This window comes from Neofelis nebulosa, chromosome 6 (genome assembly GCF_028018385.1).
Source record: "Neofelis nebulosa isolate mNeoNeb1 chromosome 6, mNeoNeb1.pri, whole genome shotgun sequence".
Classification (NCBI taxonomy): domain Eukaryota; kingdom Metazoa; phylum Chordata; class Mammalia; order Carnivora; family Felidae; genus Neofelis; species Neofelis nebulosa.
The window spans coordinates 33652091-33679824 of NC_080787.1; the positions used below are offsets into that span (position 1 = coordinate 33652091).

The 27734-nt window shown below is 47.6% G+C and overlaps 1 protein-coding gene, 2 long non-coding RNA genes and 1 pseudogene across 4 annotated transcripts in view; 1 reads left to right on the forward strand and 3 right to left on the reverse strand.

Annotated features, from left to right (window-relative positions):
* The window catches only part of LOC131515345 (uncharacterized), a 56451-nt gene extending 32103 nt beyond the window's left edge, over positions 1–24348 (forward strand). The window contains exon 4 of one of the 2 annotated variants that reach the window (XR_009263577.1): positions 23937–24348. This is a non-coding gene — a long non-coding RNA (uncharacterized LOC131515345). Of the gene's footprint in view, positions 1–9723; positions 11166–23936 lie in introns of those variants that run through there. The other variant, XR_009263578.1, reaches the window with a different exon arrangement.
* The window catches only part of LOC131515325 (class I histocompatibility antigen, Gogo-B*0101 alpha chain-like), a 116175-nt gene that overhangs the window by 37804 nt on the left and 50637 nt on the right, over positions 1–27734 (reverse strand). The gene's annotated exons all lie outside the window — the stretch shown is intronic.
* LOC131515324 (DLA class I histocompatibility antigen, A9/A9 alpha chain-like) lies at positions 2845–6297 on the reverse strand (annotated as a pseudogene).
* LOC131515349 (uncharacterized) lies at positions 11577–20593 on the reverse strand. The gene is made up of 2 exons (XR_009263585.1): positions 18941–20593; positions 11577–12119 (listed from the first exon to the last, which is right to left on the reverse strand). It is a non-coding gene; the product is annotated as an uncharacterized LOC131515349 (long non-coding RNA).

A 27734-nucleotide genomic window follows, 5' to 3' on the forward strand; every position in this document is an offset into this window, starting at 1 on the left:
TGTGTGATCTGAAGACCAGCAGCAGCACCAACCTTGTTATAAACCCAGAATCTCATGCTCTATTGCAGACTGTGTAGCTCTTCCTAAGTCCAGGAAATTCCAGTGGACAATGAAGTTTGGGTCTTCCTGGTCTATGTGCCTTCTAGATGTAGAACCAGAACTGTTCAGTATGTGCATGTACTCTGATCACTTGCTTAGAACTGAGGAGTCCAGGGTTTGGTCCTGTTCCTTTCTCTTCTATAGCCATCAACCCCTTGGTGACCCCATATGCTGAAGGCTCTAAGCATCATTTATATGGGTCACCTCCATATCTATTCCTCCAACCTAGATATTTCTCCCACCCTGTACTCTATATCCAGATGGAACTTCGCTTGCATTTCTAATAATCTCAGATTCGACATTCCTAAATTGGGTGCCTGTGATGCAGCTCCCCAAATGTCCTACTTCCAAAATCTTCCCTGTCTCATTGGAAGACACCCCCCCCTTTCTTCTTGCAGTCTGAAGTATTGGATGCTGTCCTTAATTCCTCCTTCTCACAACCCAGAAGTAATACATTAGGACATGCTGCAAAGTTCATCTTTAAATGTATCCAGAACATACACACACACACACACACACACACACACTAACCAGACTACAGCCACTTCCTGTTACTTTCTCTCTTCAAACCCCAAAATAAATCCAACATCCCCCCTCCTGGAAACTACACTGGTTTCCTACAGTTTCTGTACTGGTCTCCCGCCCTTCACCTCTCGATTCTGCACAGCAGTAAACAGATGCTTCTAAAGAGAAGTAGTCCCAGGTGGACCATCTGTTCTACACCATCTAGTGACTCCACGTCACTCAGAGAAAACTCAAAAGCCTTCTAATCCTAAAGTCTAGACATCTGAGTGCATTTCACATGCTCTCGGCTCCAGCCACAGTGGCCTCTCACCCTTCCTTGAACAAGGACACGCTCCTGCCCTAGTGCGTGTGCCTGGAGGTTCCCCTGCCTGGAAAGAACTCCCTGAGACATACTCTTCAACAATTCCTTGTGTCCTGCACATCTCTCAGAGGTCACCTTCCCAATGAGGCTCACACTTACCACCGTATAAAAGTAGCCACCTTCCCTGTCCCCGCACAGGTAACTCTCTGGATCACCTTCCTCAAAGCACCTATCAATTTTCAATTTATTTTTGTATTTTTTTAATGATTATATTTGAGACGAGGGAGACAGAGCACAGGTGGGGGAGGGGCAGAGAGAGAGGGAGACACAGAATCTGAAACAGGTTCCAGGCTCTGAGCTGTCAGCACAGAGCCCGATGTGGGGCTCGAACCCACGAACCATGAGATCATGACCTGAGCCGAAGTCGGATGCTTAACCGACTGAGCCACCCAGGCACCCCAACCAATTTACAATTTAAATACTTCCCTTATTTACCACATTTATACAATATACAGTTGACTCTGAATTACACTGTTGCGAACTGTGCACATCCACCGATATGTGGACCTTTTTACAACAAGTGCTGTCAATGCACTTTCTCTTATGCTTTCTTACTATTTTCCCCAGCCTAATTTATTGTAAGAATACATGTTACATATACATATAATGTACAATATATGTGTTAAATGACTGTTCATTTTTCAGTAAGGCTTCTTATCAACACTACGTTATTAGTGGTAATATTTAAGTTTCAGGGGAGTCAAAAGTTATACTTGGATTTCTGACTGCACAATGGGGTCATTGTCCTCAATCCACACATTGTTCCAGGGTCAAGTGGAGTCTGTCCCTCACCCCTAGGACATAGTCTCCACAAGACCAGCACGTTTGCCTTTTCTTACTTACTGAGGTGTCCTAGATGAAAAAAATAGCAGGTCCTGTACGTGGCACACGACATTATCAGTGGAACGATTGGTCAGCGGAGAGGACTTGTGTCTTCTGAATGAGCCTCAGGCACAGCCCGTCCGTGGCAGCTCCCGCACAAAGTGCCCCCACCTCACCATCAGTGCCGCCTCTACTTACCCCAGGGCTGCCCCTCCCTCTCTCTGCTCAGCTCCCCCCTCCCACAGTGTATCCCCTAAACAGCACAGCACACAGTTACATTCCTGTCTTCAGAATCACTGTATTTAGGTTCTATGGGGCTCTTTCTCCAACCAAATAGAAATCTACATTAGACCCTGCTTTATAAACCCATGAACATGGATGGGAACCAGCACCAGTATCATTAGAACTAGGACAGGAAGAGGGGGCAGAGAGTCAGGGAAGGTAGAAACTAACTGAAGTTGAACAAGGATGAGAAACTCCCAGATTCCTCTCTGTCTACCTCAGGATGTAAAGAATAATCCAGAAGACAACTCTAGAGGGAGGAGATGGATGAATGTGAAAATTCATCTCTCCAAATCCCAGAGACTCCAGTGTGCAGGGCCCACCTAGGCCTGCAGAACGACAGCCCAAAGGACTCCTGGTGCTGTAACCACCGGGGTCATCTGGGGAGAAGGAGACAGGAACTCGGACACACGAGCAAGAACAGGCCTGATGCTCCATAGAAACAAGGGGAAAAAAAACACCCAAAAGATGGGCCTGAGGTCACAACCCAGGATGGAGCCTGGGCTGACCCAGTCACAGGAAGCTCTTGCTCTATAAGGTCCTGGTGACAGGTGACGTCCACGTCACGGTCCTGGTGAGACAAGGTTCCACAGAAGGGACAAGGACAAGGAGCAGAGACATGACCCAGCTGAGGAGGGAGCACGACACTCCAAGGATGCACTGAGCACCGACTGGACACAGGCCCCGTCCACGCTTGGCTCCTCCAGCCCTCTCCTGTCCCCACCTGCAACAGACACGGCACAGGAAACAGCGGGTTCTGGGAGGTTCTCAGGGCTTTCATTTATTTTCTCTTGCAATTTTACAAACCTTCTCTTTTATTACCTCATCATCCCCACATGCCAAGAATTACAAAACACAAATTCATATCTGGATTCTCATTTTCAGTGGGGAAGTAAGGCGTCAGTACTCGGCCCAACATGAAAAAAAAACGGGGACGGAGACGGTCCAGCACGGACTCTGCTGGAACAGGAAAGCAGGTCAGAAAGTGAACAGGAATCAGTACGGGGAGGGGTCATGGTGGGCAGGGGGGGCCAGTCTCCTGTGTCCTCACAATATGCTAATAGGAACGCAGACACATTCTGACACCATCTGCAGGAAGTCAGGGGATCTCGATGGCACCAAGTGTGAACAGATCCTGTATTGCTCAGTCCCTGAGGGGCAGTGGGTCTCACACTGTGAAAAAATTAATCATGAACAGATTTAGATCAGTCACATAAGTGCCACATTCTCAACAGCCCCCCACATGTCAACATGTACCTAATGCACCCACCCCTCCCCACTTCAGGCCCTCCGGAGTCTTACCTTTAGGAGCCATTAGAGATGAATCAGAGCCCTGAGTACTGTCATCGCCTGGGGTAGAACAAACAAGATGAGATCAGAGCCACAGGTGCTGAGACTAAAGGAGCAACTATGGGCGGGGGTGAAATCCCCATGGGGTCCTGTCTACACTATCCCAGGTTTCAGGGATCACCTCCTCCATACTTACGTGCAGCATGAGAGTAGCTTGGTCCTTTTCCTCCTGTGGAAGAAAATAGCATGTTAGACACCTGGGACAACTGGGCCATGGGATCCTAGAGCAACCTCCAATGAAGTTTCCAGAATTCTGACTGAAGACCCAGGACAAGATTGGATACATGAAGAAACAGGTGTGTGTGAGGGGGTGGGAGGGGTGGGGTCACAGGACAACCACTTGCTGGAGGTCTGTCCGGAGCAGGGACCTTCCTCTCTGTCCTGTCACTGCTGGGAATCAGGTCCCCGTCACCAGAATTACCAAGTGAAAATCTGTTCTTCATTTTCACAAGTGCTTTGCTACAGAGTGAATGTTAGTAACGGCTCCAGAGTGGGCAGGTCCATGTGTGTGGATGGAAATTCCCAGGAACCAGGCAGGACAATGTGCTACCTAGGAAACCCCCCAGCGGGACAAGAGAACTCAGATCCCCCCACTCTGTTCCTACCTGAGAACTTCTTCCTCCAGATCACAGCTCCAACCACCACAGTGACCACAAGGACAACCACACCAGCAATGATGCCCAGAATGGTGATGGAGGGCAGAGAGGATGGCTCTGGAAAGGGAAGGAAGGTGAGGGGCCCAGACCCCCGGCTTCAGTTCTGACTCTGAAATTTCCAGAAGGGCCCTGCTTTCCCTGACACGGGGCTCTACCCCAAACCCTCCTTACCCCATCTCAGGGTGATGGGCTCGGGCAGCCCCTCGTGCTGCACATGGCATGTGTATCTCTGCTCCTCTCCAGAAGGCACCACCACAGCCGCCCGCTTCTGGAAGGTTCCATCTCCCACAGGCCTGGTGTCCACAAGCTCTGTGTCCTGGGTGTGGTCCTGCCCATTACGCTGCCAGGTCAGGGTGATCTCCGCAGGGTAGAAGCCCAGAGCCCAGCACCGCAGGGCCACCTCACGGTCAGAGATGGGGTGGTGGGTCACCCGTGTTTTGGGAGATTCTGAGGAAGAAGAAACAGAGAATCCACACTGTGGTTTAGCTTTATGGGTCACTGAAACTGCATCCACGTGACCATCCTGAGGTGGACAGGACAACTGGTCTGGATGGAAGAAGCACAAAACCCAGACAGCAGTCTAGCCTTTGGGATCTCCTGATCCTTGTTAAGTTCTGGAATCAGGGAGAGAGCCCGGGTGGGAGGCTGCAGATCTAAAGTGGGGAACACACTATAGTTCTGACTGTGGTGGAGGGTGAATGATTCAGAAAACCCGGAGTCAGATCTCCAAAGATGTTCTCAAGGAGATCAAGGCCTTGAGAGGGAAGGTCATGGTTCACAAGGTGGCTGCCAGGGTCAGAGGGAACTGCTGATGGGTTATTTCTGGGATGATCTCAACAGGCATCCCAGGGAGAGTCTGGATTCCTGTCTGTCCTTTATAGAGAAAATCACCCTCAAGGTGACTCAGTCTCTAGTAGGCATATGAACTCCGAAGCGGATGTCCCTCTTCCCACCCGTGGGAGGGGCGCTGTCGTGACACTGAGTCCATTTTCCCTTCCTCGTGGGCAGCCAGCCCCAGTGGAGGGGAGATCGGGGAGGCCCCAAGGTCCCGGTACCTGCGCGCAGCAGCCTCTCCTTCCCCATCTCCAGGTATTTGGTGAGCGACTCCACGCACACGCCCTCCAGGTAGTTCCTGTAGTGCTTTGCAGCACAGGCCACCTCCCACGTGTGGCGGGTGATCTGCGCCGCGGTGTCCGCCGCGGTCCAGGAGCCCAGGTCCTCGTTCAGGGTGATGTAATCCGCGCCGTCATAGGACACCTGACTGCCCGCGGAGGAGGGGGCTGTTCGGTCTGATATCACAGCCATACAGCCACTGGATGTTGTGTGATCCTGTCCCCGCCGCCAGAGTAGCAGTGATTAAGGTGAAACCTAAAGTAAAACCGCCTATAAGCTCCCTCGGACTCTTCCAGGGTCGTGGGACGGAGGTCACGCGGCCTCGGGGCTGCGCTCAGACCCGGAGACTCGGGGCGGCCCCGGCGCGTCCGTGGGGATGGGGGTCGTGACCTGGACCCGGGCCCTGGCGCTCACCGGAATCGCTCTGGTTGTAGTAGCCGCGCATGCTCTGCAGGCTGACTCGAAATTTCTGTGCGTTGTCCTTCGCGTTCCGCGTCTCCTGGTCCCAATACTCGGACCCCACCTGCTCCATCCACGGCGCCCGCGGCTCAGACCTCGGATTCAGGGCGTCGGTGTCGAACCGCGCAAACTGCGTGTCGTCCACGTAGCCCACGGAGATGAAGCGGGGCTCCCCGAGGCCGGGCCGGAACATCGCGGTGTGGAAATACCTCAGGGAGTGGGAGCCTGTGGGCGCGGAGCGGCTGAGACCCCGCCCGACCCTCCTCCCCGCGCGGGGCCCGGGTCCCAGGGGGAGGGGGACGGGAGGGCAGGGCGAGGGGGACCCGAGTTGGGGAGAGCAGGGCGGAGTCCGAGAGGGTTGGGGGAGGGCAGGCCAGGGCGGAGGACAGTCGCTGTCCCCATGGGTCCCGCTTCCCCGCCGGGCGGTCTCCTGGCTCCTGCCCCGCAGAGTCCCTTTCCTCCAGAACCTGCACTCACCCGCCCAGGTCTGGGTCATGGCCAGGGCCCCCGACAGCTGCAGGAGCCAAGTTGGGGGCATCACGAACCGCATCCTCGGGGTCTGGGGAGAAATGTCAGCCTCAGGAAGCGGGTGCTGATACTTGACACCCCGGAACCGCGGTGCCGCTGATTGGCTTCTTCTGAAACCAGACACTAATAGTGTGAAACGAGGCCGCGTCATCAGTATCCAGGCAGAAGGACCTGACACAGGTTGTGACAGGGAGAAGTGAAACCAGGGCAGATGGGGGCTCCCCAACACTGGGCTTCCCCGCCCCCGACGCCGCCCTGGGGCCAGAGTCCCTGAGAGGCGGGCCTGGGGACCTGGGACTTGGCCTGGGCGCCTCACCTACTGCACAGAGCGCTCTTTGTCACACTGTGTCCCTGAGTCCTGGATCAGGAGCTGTGTGAGTCACTGATTCTGCAGCATTTTGTTCTCAGGATATCTCTACAGTCTTACAAATTAGTGAGGATCCCAGGGATAACTGTGTGCCTGTGGATTCTATCGATCCTTATTTACCACAGTAGGAATAAAACAGGTTCAAATATTTATTAATTCATTTTCAATCATATGAAAACAGAAATATTGTTTGTATGGGAAGTGACATGTTCCCAAATAAAAGGGGCAGTGAGAATAGTGGTTTTGTTGCATTTTACATTTTTGCAAGCCTCTTTCTTGTCTGTCTCGTTAGAAGACCACTGGATGTTCAGATTTGCTTCTGCATCTATTGTGTTGTTTTGGCTAAAGTAGATGAAAAAATTTATGTCCTTGACCACATATAGAAAAATAGCATGTGTCACAACCTTTTCAGATAATTATGGATATTCATCCTTGATTCTATATTAAAACTACACACCGTGTGTTTTCTGTGAGGTTATTTGCAAATTGGGACCTGAAACAGTATCATTGACTGTGTCTTTCTCTGTTACATTAAATTCATAGGCCCATCTGTACATGGAATGGATCTTGTACTAATGCATGAATGTTTTTAAATAACATGTTGTGTGTTGTTTCACTAAGTAATACAGGTGTTCCAACACTGATTAGAGTGGAATTGAATTCTCAAAAAGTCATTTGTTTTGGGGCACCTGGGTGGCTCAGTTGGTTAAGCATCCGGCTTTGGCTCAGGTCATGATGTCACGGTCCGTGAGTTCAAGCCCCGCCTGGGACACTGCTAACAGCTCTGAGCCTGGAGGCTGCTTAGGATTCTGTGTTTCCCTGTCTCCCTGCCCTACCCCTGCTTGCACTCTGTCTCTCTCTTTCTCTCAAAATGAATAAACATTAAAAAAAATTTTTTTTAAGTCATTTGTTTTAATATCACAAATCCCAACAAACAAGGTGGTCAGTACTGAGAAGCTGTCAAGCTTCTAGGTGGATCACAGTTTAAATGGGATGGGCTTCATGGGTGATGGGTTCTAAGGAGGGCACTTGTGATGAGCACTGGGTGTTGTATGTAAGTAATGAATCACTCAATTCTACTCTTGAAACTAATATTAAACTGTATGTTAACTAACTGGAATTTAAATAAAAACTTGAGATAAACAAAGTAATGGTAAAAGCAGCGATTGCTCAGTAACCAGCATAGGGAGATATTCGGTATTTTGTGGGTCGTACGGTGCCTTGTTTTTGTCCGTAATTGGACAAAGTTTTGTCATGGTTTCACAGTCTCCTTGTGTGCTGTCGATGTTCTGTGAGATGACTGGCTCATTCCCACAGGAATAACATGGCCCAGTGTCAGCCAGCTTCTGACCACACTGAGGCCCAGCTGTCAGTGTCAGACCAGTTCCCAATTGAGGACTGCTGTTTCTTCTGTCTTTAATTCCATATTTTAAAGTAGCTAACATCCATCAATAATAATTAAAGGGTAGGACTCCTGATCTCATGGTTTGTGAGATGGAGCCCTCTGTCAGGCTCTGCACTGATAGAGTGGAGCCTGCTTGGGATTCTCTCTCTTGATCTCTCTGTCTCTGTTCCCCCACCCCACCCCACCCCCGCTCATACTCACTCTGTCTCTCTCTGTCTTAAAATAAATAAATAAACTTTAAAAAAAATCTGGAAGGACTTTTAAATCCTTAAATATTCCAGTATACATTGGCCCTGTTAGTGTTCTTAAATATGTTTATTTCTTCTTGTATCACATCCTGAGGAGAAGCTTTCTCTCAGCTTATGGATTGTGCAACTTTTGACACTAAAACTACTCCCAGAATTAGGGTAGGTCTTAGGTTAATGTTTCATAAGCCGGAATATCGGTCACGGTCGTTCCAGACCCTAGTTCCAATACTTATCCCTTTGTCATGGAGTACTCCTTCCTGTCTCCTAACATGTCTGCCAGATTTGGTTACTCTTCTCTGTATCTCCTCAGAGGCCGATTTGCTCAGGAAAATGTGAAGCAAAGGAGAGAAAGGAAGAGTAATTATCTTTAGAGGAAAAAAGGAATCATGTAGCGGGGAATAAGAGGGACTTAGTAGGATTCATGTGGAGGGTATACTTCCGGAAATCTCCCACTCTGGTACATTGTCACTCTCCCCTCCACACACACACCCATGGGCCCACATCCCCCTACTTTCCACACACAGGCAAGATCTTTGTGAAGTCTGTGCAGCATTGCATTGACCTTGCCCAGCTCTTGGTGGAGCAGAACTTGCCAGCTATTGCCATTCATTGTGGGATGCCCTGGGAGGAGATGTGAGTGAGAGATGGAAAGATGTCTTGTGTCCTTGGGAGGAAATGAGACCCCTGAGATAAAGGACTGTGAACATATTTATGATTGTCTTTCTGACAAAAGCTTTCTTGGTCACAGTAATTTAAAGGTCTTCAATAACGAATTCTTGTGGCTAGCAACCTATGTGGCCAAGGCATGGACATTAAGCCAGTGAACTCTGCCATCAACTACCACTGGCCTGGGGATTCCCACCCCTACCTGCATCAGGTAAGCTGCACACCCACACGGACATCCCAGTGTCCTCTCCCAGCCCCTGATTTCCTATGTCTTCGTACATTACACCCTCGTCCCTCCTTTTGGCTGCCTTCCTACTTTGGGGTCTTCCAGTGCTACCCTCTGTCTCCTTCCAGGAGGCCTGAGCAGGCCAGTTCCCCCAAGGGCTCGGCCATCACATTTGTGTCAGGTGAAAACATGCCAAGATCCTCAGTGAAGAGCAGGGTCACACCGATGTCAGTAGTAGTGAGCTGCCTGATGAGATGGACGTTTCCTCCTCCGGTGAGTATTGATCCCATGAAATTGGTTCCTCCAACTCTTCAGAGTCTCCTTGTTCCTTAGAGACTTTGTCTTGAACCATGTAGTGCAGGCAATGGTGCCTGATGCCTAATGGGTGCCTGACAAGTTTATGTCCCGCAACCTTGATGCCATGTTGGGATGTTTTGTTCATTTCTATGTCCGGTCCCTTTCCTCTCGCACCCAATTAATTGTTTTTGCACCCCAGTGTCTCCTCTGACCCCACACCCCACACCCCACACAAAACCTGCATGTATAGAGGTCTGTGTTTCTGTCAGTCTCACTTAGCCTTCCCATGCCTTATTGTAACTGCATGTTTTCTCTGCAGTTGCAGCCATGGGAGAGGATGCACCCATTCACAGAGCCTGATGCAGGTCTCACACCCAGGAGCCAGGAGAGCCAGGAGATCATACATGACCTGAGCTGAAATCAAAAGTCAGATGACTAACCCACTCAGACACTCCTACGGTTTATACTCCCTAATTAATTTCTTTTTAAAAATATTTTAACTTTGAATATAGTTGAAAGACACAATTACATTAGTTTCAGGTGTATAACACAGTGATTCAAATTCTATTACATTTTCTTTTTTTGAGAGAGAGACAGCCAGAGCAGGGAAGAGAGGCAGAGGAGGAGAGAGAGACAGAGAGAGAGAGAGAGAATAGAGATTCTCAAGCAGGCTGATTCCTGCGGGGCTGGATCCCATGACCCTGGGACCATGACCAGAGAACCCACTGCCACCCAGGGGCCCTTCACCCTCTGTCTACACCATGCTGTGCTCACCAGAGTGTAGCTGCCACCTGTCACCAGACAGTGATGTTACAGTATCACTCATGATATTCCCTGTGCTGTGCCTTTTATTCCTAAGACCTGTTCCTTCCATAACTGGAGCCTGTGTCTCCCACTCCCCTCACCCACTGTGCCCATCCTCCCACCCTCCTTCCCTCTGGCAGTCATCAGTGAGTTCTCTGTATTTATAGGTCTGATTCTGCTGTTTGCTTGTCTATTCATTCATTTGTCTTGTTTTGTAAGTTCCACATAAGAGTGAGATCATGTGGTATTTGTCTTTCTCAGTCTGATTTCTTTCACTTAGCAGACACACTGCCCTGTTTGTCCATCCATGTTGTCACAAGTGGCAAGATCTCATCCTTTTTGTGGCCGCATAATAGTGTATCATGTGTATTTGTATATGTGTGTATATACCACACATCTTCCTTAGCCATTTGTCTACGGGTGGACACAGATTGTATCAGGGTGACATTTACAAGAACCTCAAACACTGAACATCATCTGGGATGAGGGCGCCTCCTGGGGTCCAGGCCCCTGTCCAGGTGCTGGAGCTGAAGAAGACGCGAGGGAGGGCCTGGCTGAGGTGGAGAAAGGCAGCTGGGTCTTCCCTCCTTAGTCCTGTGGCCTCACGTGGGGTGGAAGGTCAGGGGACATCCCCTACTTCTCTGCTCTCAGGTGGATTCTGACTGAGAAGCCTGAGTGGGGTCTGGACTATAAGTCAGGTAGAGATGTCTGAGCAGAAGCCTGGGTGTCAGTGGGGAGAGGAAGAACTTTCTCAACAGCCCTGGACTCCACAGGGGTCAGGCTCAGGAGTGAGGAGGGATTGCGGGAGAGGAGAGCTCAGGAGCCCGTGCCATTGCTGAGGTGTCTGTGTCCCTGTGCACCTGGTCCTCCAGCCCCGTGATGGTGATACAGGGAAAACCGAAAAGTAGAAACACTTCCTTGGACTCCTACTTCTAAATGTTTCAAAACTCAGTGAAACAAATATCATTTCTGATTTGGAAATAGCATCTCAATGTCTATACAATGCTCCATAGTGTGGACATGTACACTCACAGTTTGTGAGTTGACCCCACATCAGGCGCTGGGCTGACAGCACTGAGTCCGCTAGGGATTCTCTCTCTCTCCCTCCCTTTCCCTCTCTCTCTGCCCCTCCCCTGCTTCTGTACTCTCTCTCCATCTCTCAATAAAAATAAATAAACCTTAAAAATAAAAGAATTGGTGTTTTCACCTTGGGGGGTAAATACCCAAGAGTGCAATTATTGGATTATATGCCGAGTCATTATGTTGTTAACCTGAAAGGAATGGAACAGTATGTGTAAGCTGCACTCAAATAATAAGAAAAAAGAGATAATCAGAAATATTAGAGAACACTTTGGAAAGGAAGACATGAAATGTCACACACATATATTGGTAATAATATACATAAAGAACATGAGAGTGTGGAATATGTAGAGAGACAGGTCCTAAAGGTGTGTTATGAGAGGATTGCAAAGCAGAGGCCTACGACTCTCTAGGAGCCAAAGCCTCGGTCCCCTGGCTCAAGCCTCTTTGATTTTTGCAAATTGTTGACAACAGCAAGCACATACAACATAGTATTAGGCCTCTTGTCAGGTCATGTACCTGCAGTGTTTTCCATACTGGGTCATGAATACATCTGGCACCAGACAAAACATTCTTATCTCCAGGGTGGCGCCCGGATGACGTCTTTCTGGAGAGAGCGAGCAGTCCCAAAGGACTTTTGTCCTGGGAATGAAACTGCTTTCAGTTTCTTGCTGCTCTGTCCCTTTCCTTCAGGACATTCTTACGGTGCTTCTGGCCTGTTGTTCTCCAGCATCTCCCCCTTTCTGTTTGTATTCGGTGGACTGTAGGAGGACATTGCATAACCCGAACTGTCGGTCGATATGTTGACAGGCTCATCGTCTCTGGCACAGACTGTACATGCAAAGATAAATACACTGCATATTAACACAAACAGAATAGCAGTAGAGAAGCTAAAAATCTTAACATGCTCTACAGGGCTTAATTTTCCTCATCCCTCTGATATACTTTCTAAGATCTTAGAGCCAGATAACATGTCCAGATTGGTTTTGAAAGTCTCATGTATCTGTGCTTGCAAATGTTGAATGTCCATAGACACATTAGATTGTCTGAGCAAGTGCCTCGTAACATCATTCCATGGAAATTTAGTGTTATTAAACGGTAATGCAGCTACACATATTGATGTAGTGTTCCAATCACATTGTAATATTTGTCTTTGTAGGCTCAGTAATTGACCTTCCAGCAGCATCACACAGCCTGTTGTAGGTCTGCAAACTCACTGGACAGTCGACTGTCAATATTCCGTTGTGTCTTCCAAAGTTGGTGCGATTTCTCATGCCATTGTTGCACAAATTGTACTGTCTGCACAGATTGGTTCAACGAGACAGCCACAGTAGCTGCGGCCACAGTCTCAGCAATAATGCCTATGAGAGCTGCAACAAGCATTCCAGCAAACCGTTGGGATGGATGAAGAGCTCAGTGTAGAGCCTGGTCCATCAGATACATTTCTGAACAATGTTGCCGTGGTTGAGACATGCAAAGCGGCAGCCACAGGCCAGGTTGTGCTGTAAGTAAATATAAGCTTTCCAGTGACAGAGTATAGAGTATAGAATTGTTAAGACAACATTTATATGTATAATGAGCAGTTAACACAGATTATAAGGGCATCAGAATCAATCCCAACTCTCTGTCCTTTTAATAGTATGCATGGCAAACGGACACAAGCCCGTATGTACCAGGTACTATTGACCGTGAAAGATAAAGTAGAAATGTTCCTGGAGCTGTTTTTATACTATGTGCCCTTCCAGGTATGGAAAGGGTGGGGGGCAGCAGTTAATTTCCATAGATGCTTTTGTAAGGCTCCTGGTTGTAAATGAGGACTGGAGGCAGAAAATCCCCCACTGTGCCAAACAATTGAGTCATTAGCAGTGGTGTGGATAGTATGATTGTGCACACACCATTGTAGATTTTGTAACGAATTTCTAAGGCAAGCTGAGCCCATAGGGTTCCAATCAATGACACTTCATAGGAAGTATTTAAAGGAACTCGCCTATCTCCCATCTACATGCCTCCCAAGTCACCCATCCGTCCCATTCTGACAATGTATGAGTAGCGCAAGACAGAAACATTGGAGGAGTGCCATTAATTGTAAGATTGGAGCCAATCAGAGAATGGGCTGATAGTATGAACATATGTTTGTGCTGGGTCCCATTTTTAATAATAGATAGCCATGCTTGAGGCTGACTTTTGAGGCTGTGTTTCCCATATCCAAAACATATAGGAGGACCTTCAATCCCTATAGTATTATCATCCATAACAGTACCTTCTTCATTTGGCCTACGTGGTCCTCTGCTGTCAAATGGCCCAGGTGTCCATTCAGTGTCATTTGTATACACCAGCATGGGAGAGTCATACCAATTGAGTCATATCCTGACTGAGAGGTTGATGAGGGGTATAATCCCATGAATTATAGTTATCAGGGCTTACTTTAGTAGTTATAACCGCGAGCATCGCAAGGAAGAGGTGAGCAGGAGTTTGCGGGCTGCAAGTCTGCATCCATATTTTTTCAGCATCATGTGTCAACCTCTTAACTTGTCCCCAAGTAGGAGGTTGAGCGACCTCATGTACCTCGGAAGAGAGTGTGGTGCATTGGGCACAATTACCAGTTTCTGCATAGACATTCTGTGAAAATCTTTGATTAGTGGAGTCATATTGAACTGAGGTCGCTTGGATCGGCTCATGCCTGAATTTCAAGCCGTGACTGGATAACCACTGGTAGCCTTGATCTGTAGAGACACAAGCATACCGTTTGCCCCACACAACAACCTCTCCCTTTTCCCAGTGTCCCTTCTCATCCTTCCAATAGAACAGCTGATAAACAAGGGTGGCTTTTTGCCTGTGCCAGTGTACCTCAGCAACAGGACATGTATGGGGTCCTTGTGTGTCCAAGAAGTTTAAAGTATATAAGGCACAGTGTAATTGTTCCCATGATGTAGGTTTAAGTCCTTCCTCTTTTCCCCCTTTTTGTTTGATTAACAAGGTCCCCCTTGACCTTGAGGGTTATAGGGAATGCCAGTAAGAGGAGTAATTTGTTGGGCTGCAAAGAAGCAGGCTACCTTATGAGATACATAGGCAGGGCCATTATCAGTTTTAATGCATTGTGGGATACCTAGAATTGCAAAGGTTTCAAGAAAATGAGCAATAATGTGCATAGCCTTTTTCTGGTAAATTCCGTGGCCCAGATCTATCTGGAGAAGGTATCCACAGTAACACGCACATAAGAGAGCTTACCAAAAGCTGGAATATGGGTAACATCAGATTGCCAAAGTTCATTTGCCTGTAGTCCACGAGGATTCACTCCAGAGGTGTACGGAGCCACAGTGAGGGGCTCGCAAGATGGACGGGCACTAACAATGTCTTTTGACTGAACATGAGTTACAGCGTGTCTATGGGCAAGTCCTCGAGCATTACTATGGTGAAGCATATGCTCCTGTTGTGTCATCTGTAAGGTGCCTTGGAATAAGTCATCAGCAATGGAATTTCCTGAGGCTAACAGGCCAGGAAGGTTAGAATGACTGTGAATATGAGTGATATGTAAAGGGTGTTGCCTATGCCGTATTAATTCCTGTAAATGCAAAAAGACGATGTAATTCATTTTGTGGAACAATATGTGTGGTTTCAATATTTAGGACTGTGAGCCACACTTATTGTGAATCTGTCACAACATTGAGGGAGGCAGGTACAAGATGCAACAATTCTATAACGGCTGCTAATTCAGCCTTTTGGGTGGATGTATAGGGTGTCTGTCAGGCCTTAGAAATAGGACCATGCATAGAAGCTCTACCATGACCATTTCCATGTGTAAAATATGTGTCAGCATCTGCTAAAGGCCGGTCTCAAATTCTCTGGCCAAATCCATGATGTAGCCTTGAGAAATGACAAAATTTGGTCCCTTGGATAGTGACTGTCTAATTTCCCTACGTAATCAGACAAGGCTATTTGCCATTGTATATTAGTTTGGTAAGCCATATCAATTTGTTGATATGATAAGGGAATAATTATAGAGGAGGGATCACCACCATTAAGCACATGTACTTGGGATCGGCGTCTCCAAATTATATTCCCAATTTTATTCAGATATATAGTAAGAAGTTTAGTGTCCTTTTTTGGTAAAAATAGCCATTCAGTGATTCCCCCATCCTGCCATAAGACCGCAGTTGGAGAACGTGAAGGAAAAATCAATAATTGAAGAGGAACATTAAGTCGAATACAAGTGAGCTGACAATTCTGAATATGATTTTTAATCCATTGTTCAACCTCTGCCTCTTTTGTGAGGACCCTAGGGCTGTTAAGGTTGGGATCACGGGCTAATGTTTGGAAAAGATGAGATAAGGTAGGAGTTGGGATTCCCAAAGCAGGTCGCAACCAATTTATATCTTCTAGTAACTTCTGGAAATTACTCGGGGAACGATGGTTGCTTTGTGAATTTTTGCACCAAGATAAAGGAAGGGATCTTGGGTTTGCACCTTATCCTCTGCTATTATTAGGCCGTATTTGGGTAACAATAATCTAGCAGGTTGATAAAGATCTTCTACCTGTGTAGGCGTTTCTGCAGCAAAAAGAATATCATCCATGTAATGGATAATCAACGCCTGTGGAAAGCAAATGCGTAATTGTGAAAGCGGCAGATTAACAAAATGCTGACACATAGTAGGGCTATTTAGCATACCTTGCGGAAGCACTTTCCATTGATAGCATTGCACAGAAACCATATGACTGTATGAAGGTACAGAGAAAGCAAATTTTTCTCTATCATCTGGCTGTAATAGAATTGTGAAAAAACAATCTTTCAAATCTACTATAATTAATGACCAGTTCTGAGGCATCATAGTAGTGGATGGGAGCCCAGGTTGCAAAGGTCCCATAGGTTGTATAATCTCATTTACCTTCCTTAAGTCCCTTGCCATTCTCCATTTCCCAGATCTTTTCTTTATCACAACCACCCGAGAATTCCATGGACTGGTGGACATTTCTATATGACCGGCATCCTTGCACTAATTGCTCTAAAGCCTCTGATTTCTTTTTTGGAAGGGGCCACTGTTCCACCCACACCAGGACAGTTGTTAACCATTTTAATGGTAAGGCATAACCTTGTTCAGGAACAGTGGCCCTTACACTAAATTTGAATTCTGTACAGGATATCCCAGTTCCATATAAGGAGGCTGCATTTCAGCAGTAATTGGCTTAATATGCCCATTTTCTTGTTGTCCAAGCCCTTTTACCGGATTATAATTCACTTTGGACATCATATTGGTTGCAGTAGGGAAACATAAGAGATGTTAATATATGCTCCTCATTGACTTCATAGGTCTCTTCCCCATAGATTAGTAGCTCTGTCAGTAACATGAGGCTGGATAGTAGAAGCCTGGCCTTCAGGCCCTTTACATAGAAAAATTTCAACATTCTGTGGGATATCAGTAGCTTTTCCTACACCTGTAAAGACTGCGGATACAGGTCGAAGAGGCCAATTCTTGGGCCAAAACTTAGAAGCAATGATGGTGACATCAGCTCCTGAGTCTACCAGGCCAGTAAACAATTTTCCGTTAATCTGTAAGGTCATCTCAGGCCTTCCGTCCTTTAGAAATGTTTGCCAAGATACCTGTTTGCCCGTTCTATCGGTATGGAATTTAAAGCAATGTAAGGCAACAATAATTAGTTGAGCAATGCGATCTCCTGCCATGACACAGTAAGGAACAGAAGTACTAACCGTTCCTAAAATTTCATCCTTAAAATCAACATCTATAATTCTTAAGTGGACATGAACTCCCTTGGAGGACGAGTACTTCGTCCAATATGAAGGCCAACGGACCCGGAAAGCAGAGGGCCATAAATCCCAGTTTTAACCTTATAAATTCCCATGGAGGAATCCATGACCAGGGAATCTGGGGCTGGGATATCTAATGCAGAGCTCCCTCCTGTGGCCTGGAGGGGGTCATGGACTGAGGGACAGATTTACTTGATGAGTCCTTTTGCTCACAGGATAACACTGTAGTATCTGATTCCCCATATTGTTTACATTAGGACCCTGGGGTGGGGGGCATTATCCGGTTTCCCCATGGAGAGGACAGGGGAGATCCATTCTTATGGAATTTAGATCTACATTGATTTGCAAAATGATTGCCTTTATTGCATCACAGGCATAATCCAGGAGGCTTAGTATTTCCTTCAGGTGGCCAAGGTGGATCACCAGAATTCTTAGGACTGGGCTGTTGACAATCCCTTTTATAATGTCCCAATATGACACAGCGAGGACACCTGGACTGTTTGTAAGGTCCAGTGTCTTGAATAGCCACTGCCAGTAGTCCCATTTTATAGATATCTGAGCCAATATCTTGACAGGCCTTTAAATAATCAGTTAAATCACGTCCTTGAGACTTCACAGGTCATAAAGCTTGCTGGCATTCCTTATTAGCATTATCAAAAGCCAGCAGCTATAAGAAATCAGGTAAGCCCGCTGATAACATCCTTTAGTCCAGGGATGAAATCTACACGGCTCCTTAGGACTCTGTTTAACTTGAACAAAAGAGGTTGTAGCCTGTCCAGGGGGAGCTATTTTCTCCCAGGCACCAAGGCAGCACAATCTAACTTGTATCACGGCTTGATCATCATACTGAAGCTGAACCTGTATGCCAAACCATTGTCTGCTCTGGTAAGTTGTTCTCAGGTAATGGGCACAGGAGCATTGATGGTGGCATCACGCCCGGCCTGTATCTGTGCTTCTTCATCCCACCAAGTTCTAAACTGCAAAAATTCAGAAGCACTTTAGGACAGTGCGACCTAGGACCGCCCCAGTCCCACGGAATGAGTCGCTCTGAATTTGCTAAGGCAGACACCAATCCCAACGTATAAGGGCAATTAACACCATATTGCATGCAAGCCTGTTTCAAATCCTTAATGACCTTAAAACTTAAAGGTAATGATGATCAAGTCGTTGCCCTCCCTGAGGATATTGCTGACGTGGAGGAATTTGGGTAATGTTGACAGGATAAACTGCAGGCATACTAGCCATTAATTCAGTGTCCCCCGCAGGCTTAGCTTGTTGAAGCATCTGCATCATGGGGGAAACAGGAACTGCGATGCTCCCAGCAGACGTATCAAGAAATAGGTTTTTTGAATAAGCGGAACATTTAGTTTCTTCAAAAGGATAGACCGGTTCAGGACCGAGGTGCAGTGCAGGAGGCAGGTGTCCGGAGGCTTGAGATGCAACTATCTCTGGGCCATTAACCCGGGATGCCCGTAGGTTTCTGTCCCTCTGGTGGTGGGCTTAGGGGCTGGGCTCCCAGTCCTCATTATCCACAAGCTCATGATCACTTTCAGCCAGTGAGGGGTTGCAAGAACCAATGCCCCCTTCTTCCCTGGATTCTGACTGCAAGGGCTGCAAAACCAGGGAAATTAAATTACATAAAGACCAAAGGGAGAGAGGGATTACTTCTCCTTGTTGATGAGCTCTGCCCACAGCACCTAAAACTAATTCCATAGTTTCTGATTCAAAGCATTTTTGCCAGAGGGCGTAACCAGTAACAATGTTTCTTTACCAAATAAAACAAATCCTCAAACGCAGAAGGATTCACTTCTACCTCTGAGCTCTTTAATAAAGTCTGCAAGAGCTGAAGACATGAGTCCTAACTAGATGAAGTAGAATTCCCCATACTTACCCTGCAGAAATCCCGAAGGCTGAGCTTCCCGGCTCCAAAGTTCCCTTCAGTTCCTGTGGCACTTCTTCAGCAGTGTGGCAAACGTCCACCTTCAGGTCCCTGTTCTGGCGCCAGCTGTAGAGAGACAGGGCCTGAAGGTGTGGTGAGGAGAGAATTGCAAAGCAGGGGGCTAAGACTCTCCAGGAGCCAAAGCCTGAGCCCCCTGGCTCAAGCCTCTTCTATTTTTGCAAATTGTCTGATAACAGCGAGCACATGCAACGTAGTATTTGGCATCTTGACAGTCTGTGCACCTGCAGCGTATTCCATACTGGGTCATGAGTACATCTGGCACCAAACAAAACATTCTTATCCCAGGCCTGATGCCCATACTATGTCCTTCTGGAGAGAGCGAGCAGACCCGGCTCTGTCCTGGGAATGGAACTGTTTTCAGTTTCTTGCTGTTCTGTCCCTTTCCTTCCAGACATTCTTATGGTGCCTCCTGCTTCTTGTTCTCCAACAGAATAAAAAATGGGTATAAAACTTAGTGTCTTCAACTTGGCAAAGGTAAAAGTAGGTGAGGAGAGTGTCCAACAGAGGGTCGGGAAAATACACTGTCATAAAGGATAATGGGAGTGAACACTGGTATAAAAATTTTCAAGGGTTCTGCAAAATGTCTCCACAATTTTAGTGTGCTTATACTGTGACATAGACATTGTCTTTTAGGAGTTTATCCTTTTTAAAAAATTATTTATTTATTTATTTTGAGAAAAATGAGAAAGAGTGCACGCAGGAGCAGGGAGAGGGGCAGAGGGAGAGAGAGGAGACAGAATCCCGAGCAGTAGGACGTCAGGCTGGGTCTCAGGAACCCGGAGATCATGAGCTGAGGTGAAATCAAGAGGCTCATGCTTACAGGACTAAGCCATGCAGGTAGGAGTTTATCCTAAGGAGATAATCACATATATTCTCAAACATATATTTTCAGGGGGGCACCTGGGTGACTCAATTGGTTAAGTGCCTGAGTTCAGCTCAGGTCATGATCTCAAGATTTGTGAGTTTGAGCCCCATTCAGGCTCTGTGCTGATAGCTCAGAGCCTGGAGCCTGCCTTGGATTCTGTGTCTCTCCCTCTTTCTGCCCCTTCCTTTTTTGTAATCTGTCTCTCAAAAATAAATAAACCTTAAAAAACCTCCCTTATCTCCTCATGCAGGCCTCTTATCATCTCACATCATCACAAGAAGCAGGATGAGCACACTACATCAGATTAGTTGAGGGCAGTTATGCATAAGTTTGACTACAGTATACTCAGGATTCTTATCTTTTTTTGTAGTTATTGTTCTTAATTTATTACTGTGCCTAATTCATAAATGAAGCTTGATCATGGGTGGGAACGTACAGGAAACCTCATAGGACACGTAGGGTCCGGTACTATCTGTCATCACAGGCAGACCCTGGGGTCTTGGAACATACTTCCTGCGAAGAAGGGGACTACTTTAGTTCAGTACCTTTGGGATTCCCTGAAGCGACTATGTATTCTCCATTCTTGGGGCCCCTGAGTGGCTCGTTTGGCTGAGTCTCTTAATTTCAGCCCAGGTCACAATCCCAGGTTGGTGGGATTGAGCCCCAAGTCAGGTTCTGTGCTGAGCATGGAGCCTGCTTGAGATTCTCTCTCTTTTCCTCTGTCCCTCCTTCTCTCTCACACATAAATAAATAAATAAACAAATAAATATTCTCCTTTCAGTTCATCTTGACTTTGGTCACATTATTAGACTTAGAAATGTCCCTGGATCTGATTGTGCCCATGTGTTTCTTTGTCAGTCTGTCAGGTTGGAGTCCCTCATGTTCTGGCTGGAAAATAATGGAGAAGGTGTTATGTGCTGACTGAGTTCAATGAGACGACAGCTTCCAAATCTCTAATCTCTCACAAGGTTTCCCAAAAACGAGTTAATCAAACTCCAGAGAAGGAACGAAGATGCCTTTTGGTGCAAGAACAATGAGTCCCTCTCCCTGGACCCTGAGCATGATTCTCAGGAATCCTTAGGACCTCAGGAAAGCTCCTGTCTCCCAGGTCTGTGGACAGGGCAAGCACCAAGGACCTTCCACAAAGTGGGGAGGAGGAGAAGGTGCTGAGGAGCTGGCCATCTCTCTTACACACAGTGGGAAGGAAAAGCACCTTCTCATTCATGACACGCAGTGTAAACTCCCTCTCTTCGGTGCCACAACGGGCTTCACCTTGGCTTGTCCTGGATGCTTCCTCCCGGTGCCGCGACGGGTCCCAGATGCCCGTGCTGCTCCAAGTCAGCTGACACGGGCTCTGGAAGAAGAAATGAAAGACAATTTGTTCACCGTGGAGTCAAGTTCATTTAAAAGAGGAAGAAGGGACACAAAATCTGGCCTCGAGCTGGTCCCGCCATGAGGTGAACTCATTCAGGGAATGTCTTCCTCAGAAGTTCTTGAATTTGAGGGATGTGTGTTGTTTGTTGGGTCACTTTGAAAAGCTGTCAAGTGAACTGCAACAAAGAGAAAAACCTTTCAAATGAAGGGACATTGGGTTTGATACTGATTTTGTGTCCAACTTGTGCAATATGAAGAGATGATAGAAATTCTCTAGGTTCGGTTTTATCATGACTAAAAGAATTGATCATAAGTGATGTGAGTAGAAAACAGTGCTCCTTTAGCTTCTCTATAATTTTCATACAGTCATGACCGTAAATGACATGTCTGTGAGTTGGATTCCCAGTATAGAACTTGCCCTCTTCCTTCCCCTGTATGACAATGACCCACAATCTCACACTACATTATAACCTCTGCACTCTTACAAGGTAGACAGGGCAACAAGCGTCTAAAGCAAATTCCCTTCTGAACTCTGAAATGCTCCAGACTCTGCAGCACGTCCGTCTTCCTTGTGATTTCAGGAAGTCTGTTTTCAAGGGCTGGGGACACAGCTGGAATGTGCACCCACTTCCTCCTGGAGGAAAGGAAAGGACCATGGTTCCATGACCCCAGACATCTCTCTGAGAGTGAGAAGCTCCTCCAGCCTGAGAGACCAGCACTGTTGTCATCTGTGAGGGGCCTTGGATAAATGACCTCTCTCCTCACTAACAAATGGAGACAGCAGAATAAGGTAGTTGGAGGTCCAGTGATCCTTTCTGGCCCGAGAGCATGGAAGTTGACAGGCATAGCTGAGTGTGAGAGCCACATGGCTTCTTCGCAGGGAAATCTGGATCAGTCACACCCTCACTCCATGGTGCCAGCAAGGGCATAGGACAACCCTTCCTGGCCAGGCTTCACCTCTTCCATCAGGGAAGGTTGAATCCAGTCAGGCTGTGGGGTGGGCTCACTGCTTCCCTGCATTCCTTTAGTTGTTCACAAACTACTTAAGACAACAAAGCCCCACTTGACAAGCTTGAGCTACATTTTGCTGTTTTGAGTAAAAAAAAATCCGAAGAATGTATGGAAGTTGCACATTTTCTAGAAGGAACATAGTGTTTTTATTTGTCCAAATAATATAGCCCACTCTAATAAAAGCCAGTCGTCAGGCCATTGATACAAAATTCTATCGTAGAATTTTCCTCTTGCAGACCAGACAGGACGTCTGTCTTTCTTTGTTGGCAAGATGACACGTGTGGACCCAGAAAGCACTACAAATACAGCTTGTACAGGTGATTGCTCTGAAAAAGGATCCAATACAGAGAAAAGAAAGAGATGGGGAAGTTTTAGCTGCATTTCAACCCTGGTTCTAGTCACACTTGACATTCAGTTGCATTCTTGCAAGTTTTAGTTTGCTCACTAAGACTCTGAACCCCCATTTTGACAGCCTGAGTTCCTCTCTGCGTCTTTCAGCCAAAATATAGGTACCGAACACATGAAGATTGCACTTCTCAGGCAATAACGTGTGGTTTTCCTTTGTGCAAATAGTACAGCCCACCTCCAGTAACAGCTCTGTTCATCTAGAGCTGATTTGCTTTACAACTTTGTGTCCAATGAGGCTTCTTCACACCTAGAAACCTCAAGGGATTTGGGCGGGTGTGTGAAATCTTCGAGCAACACTGAAGATTTCATATTCGACAGGAAGACAAATTGTAATGCGTTTTGGTGCCAGAGAATTCTAGAAGAGAAGTAGTATGCATTCACAGGTGATTTTTGACAATAGAACCCAGGGTTGAAAGGGAAGCCCTGGGGCATTGTTATTATGTTTAGAATTGAAAAGTTTACTTTTCTGTAATGTTCTGTCCGTGTGAAATGACTAAAACTTTCAGAATTTCGAAAAAAGTGGAAGGGCGTTTTATTCAAGCCATAGTGAGGACAGCTGCCCGGGATACACAAACCTCACAAAGAAGATAGTGCTTCGAAGGAAGGGATATTTGTGCAGAGTATTTGCGCTTTTATGAAAAGAGTCAGACACCATCACAATGAAAGACATTCCAGAAAATTTCAAACTTCAACTGTGTTTTCTGTACGTGCAAGTTTGCAGGCTTCCAAGATATGGGGGCAGAACTTAGGAAGCATTTTGCTCTTCTTTTAGTTTGATATGTGTCTTTTAGGTCCTTGCTCTTGAAGCAGAGGCACAATGTGTGCTCAGGGCAGAAGTAGAGCCCATGCTTTCCAGTTGGGAAGTCATTCTGATCCGGGCAAGTCTAGCTTCCCTGGGAGCCCACGAGCAGGGCCCACAGACAGCAAAAGCTGAAAATGCCCTTTATCGGTTCTAAAGTCAATGATTGTGCAAGCGTCCAAAGATCTGTCCCAAGTTGCACAAGACAGCACAGGGTTTCCCTACCTCCTGAGGCCGGGCACCTCCTCCCTCCGCAGCACCGAGGGGCATTCTGCTCTGTGAGATACTGCAAACCACACGCAGGAATGGCGGATCCTTCTAGAAAGAGCAGAAGGACCCTTGGTTGTGCTGCTCACAGAAGCAAACTGAATCCACGCCCCACAGCTTTCATGCGGTTGAAGCTAGCAGAACATTTAGAGCTTATTTTTCAGAGGACTGTTTCTCCCCACTCAGCTATGGTTTCTTTTCAGATTCCTGTCCCTGCAGGAGCCTGGGATCAAGGTCAGGTGCTGTGGCTCCAGCCTGTGAACAAGTGAGGTCCTGCATTCTTTATCAGGAAAATGAGCCAGGGACTCCATCCCCTTTATACTGGCTCTCGGAGTGTGCCCAGTGCCCTCCTCCTTCTCCAAAGACAACCTCGGGAGATCAGGGGCTACATTTATCCTCCTGCTGAAGCTGGCTCCACCCCAACGTGAACACAGGCTGTATGTGACACGTATGGTTTTTTGATGTGCACGCTCCATCTTTCCTCATCAATAGTTACATGTCTTGCCCTTTCCATCAATATGGACATAATCTCATCCCTTATGATTATAGAAGAAAACTTGTTCCTTCCCCTTCAGGGAGAATATTTAGCAGCCAAGGCTGCTTCTCAAATAAACCCTTTCCTTGCTGTACCCTGATGTCTCAGTCATTGACTTCACTGTGCATTGGGTAGAGGGACATGGGTGGGTTTGGTGAGAAAACTTCCTGTGCTGGATTCCCACTCCTGGGCTGTGGGGTTAAGAGGCTGACACCACACTGGCAAGTGTCCAGTCGGGCCTGATGTCCCCTCCTGAAATGGCTTTGTTCAGGATGGACAGCCCATGGCTCCTTGGTGGCTCTGAGAGTGACACAGCACATGGCGATGTGGGCCTGGAGAAACTGTGGCCACAGAAGATGCTCCCAGGGTCCTTCCAGTTCACCAGGTAGACACTACAGGTCACCTCTTCCAGAAGGTTCCATATAGTTGGCCCGGTCACCATGACTGCTGCCCAAGGTGTGATCAATAATTATTCTCACCTGAGGCTGACCTGTGATGGGAAGATGATGAGGTGAGGAGTGTGAAAAGGAGTACAGATGGCACAGGGGTAGTTTAGGAGGGACGGGGCTGACATGTGCCACTAGTGTGGCCCCCACAGTGGCCTTCTGACAGGTCCCCACATATCCTCTCCTCCTCTCCATCTCTTCCCTACACTGCACCTGAGTAGCCTTCCTCCACATGGACTGTCACCCTCACTGTGTTTCCCACACCAGGCAGGGAGGGCTCCAGGGCCCAGCCTCTGTCCTCAGCCTCCCCTACTCCACCTTGTTTCCCTCCAGCCATGAGAACAAACAGTGCTCGAGCATCAGCCGTGTGCCAGGCACTGTTCCGAGCACTTCACAGGTGTCACCTCATCCCTAGAGCATCAGCCGTGGTACAGGGAGGAGGTTGACGCGTCCCTGGGTGAGGAACTTGTTCAGGTCCCAAGCTAAGTGGCCGGTGGAGGACATCCTGGGATCCAGGTGGGTCAGGTCCAGGCTCGCACTCTTCAGCTCCAGGCTGCAGCCACTGGCAGCTTCCCTGCACTTGGTCAGACCCGAGAGCTTGCCAGGACTTCTTCCCAGCTGCTCCCCTAGTGAACCATTCATCCAGTGTCAGCTCCTGTTCGTCCTGGGGGCTCAGGTTGATGTCACCTGCTCAGGGAGGATATCCTGAGCTGCTTCCAGGATGGTGCCCCTGCTCCATAATCCAAATGACTCTCTCTTCAGGCCAAATATTTAGTATATAAACACACAAGCCTGTTTTACTTGCTCACTGCTGTATCCCCAGTGCCCAGCAGAGATCAGGCCCCAAATATGTATCATCAGAGTTAATCAATTAATCAGCCTCATCAAAAAGACTTAGGGAGAACCTCACGCTTCTAGTAATGGTGGGCTGGAATAATTGCATCCACCCTCCTACTGAAAACAGCCCACTTTTGTTTATTTTTGTTTATATTGATGCGATATACCTTGTCTGTGACATGAATTAAAGTATTTGAAGGGTGTCATGTGAAGACTTACATTTATTCTCTTTGACTTATAGGGGTCAGAAAGTGGTCATTTCTTTTCTTTAACAGTTCTTTCTAATGATTATTTATTTATTTTGAGAGAGAGAGAGTAAGAGAGAGAGAGAGAGAGAATCCCAAGCCAACTCCTTGCTGTCGGCTCAGAGCCTGATATGGGGCTCGATCTCTCAAACTATGAGATCGTAACTTGAGCTGAAATCCAGTGTTGGATGCTAAACTGAATGAGACACCCAGTCACCCCAGAAACTGGTCATTTCTAAATTATTGTATTTTTTAATGTAAACTCTATATCCAACGTGGGGCTTGAATTCATGACCCCAAGATCAGGAGTCATGTGCTCTATGGACTGAGACACTCAGGTGCCTCATAAATCATCCACTTCTGTAGAAACTTCAAGGAGACAAATTGGGCATCGTGATAAGGTTTGTTTTAATTTTGTTTTCAAATCAGACATCACACAGGAATGCACTTCCTGTGCTCCTCCATCACTGAAAGGGTCCCACTCTGTGGTGCCTTCGTTGTACGGGGACCTGTGGCATCATGAGGAGTCAAGCGCAGGCCCTCTGAGCCCCTCCCTCACTGAAATTGCCCCGGGAGATGGAGCCCTGAGGTGCCTGTCATAGGCTTGGGTTCCACCAGCTCTGTCATCTGGCACTTCTACCCGCTGTCCTCACATTGCATAGTGACACTGTGACAGTAATATGGCACTGACTTCACAGAGTTATGAATGGTTTAAACTCCGTAACACGTGTAAATTCTTGTTTGTTGGTTTCTTATTTTGTTTTCATTTCTCTTTGCCTTCTGAGAACCCAAGTCAACTCTTTCCTTCTCCCACTTCCCGTTTCTGATTGAACAATGTCCTGCAGCAACAACATGGAAGAATTTTTAAAATGGGAAAAAGCCCAGCCCTTCAGCTGCAATCCGTCTACCTTAAGGAACAGCAGCCCTGTGTTTGCTGCATTCTGCTGTGAGCCAGGATGGAAGGATGGCTGTGGCTCTAACTGGGAACCACAGAGGGAACAGTGCAGGAAGTCCACTGTCCCCTGACCCCCTGCCCTGCCCCCAGCTCCATGGAACAGAACATTAAAGGTGCTGTTGCTCTGGAGGGTTGGAGGGAAAACGGAAGAGGAGGTGTATGGGGGTGAGAGGCAATGAATGCATGTTTTCTTCTTTCTCAAGTGCACTGAGCAACATGACCTGTTCCGTCCCCTCCGTGCTTCTCCTGTCTCCTCAGGAGCTGTGTGCAGATTTGTGGTCTAGTTCCAAGCCAGTGCAGTCTGCACTTTCCCCTGCAGACATCATTCCAGGGAATTCTCCCAAACACATCACATGATGAGAGTGGGAGGAGGGTGGAGGAAAATCCTGGCATTTGTCTGGGATCCTCCACCTGCTGCCACAGAGTGCTCAGCCTGGGAGAGTTGGGGACCCGAAAGCACAAGCAAACAGTCCTCTTCCAGCTCTGACTTCAAACTGTCCTCAGAGAACTGCAACAACATGCCCCACCCCTCCCTCCCTAGAGGGTTAGAGGTTCAGGGAGTGATTGGTGTTGCCTGCGTTCCTGCTGAGCCCTGGGGGCAGGTCAGCCATGGCGCCCTCTCCTCCTGTCCCCACCATCCTCTTCACTTCTTTCAAGCAGGGTGGGGCCACAGGGCGAGGAGCACATTCTGGGGGCCAGGGGGCTCCTGCAAGGACTGCAGGCCTGCTGAGCTGTGGGAATGGATGGTGCCCCTGTCTGCCCCTCCTTGGGGGAGTGCTCTGCCATCACTCTCCCTTCCTATGTGGAAGCCCGTCCAGCCTATGCCACCTAAAGATGAAAATGTCTTTCCCCCCCCACAGACAGGAAGTGATTCCTTTCCTAACTGGTTCTGGCTAGTCCTAGTAACCCTGAGTCAGCCCTGGTTAGTCAGTTACTCGGGAATCCCCAGGCACCCTTCCCTCCATTGGGAGCTGCTGGGGGAA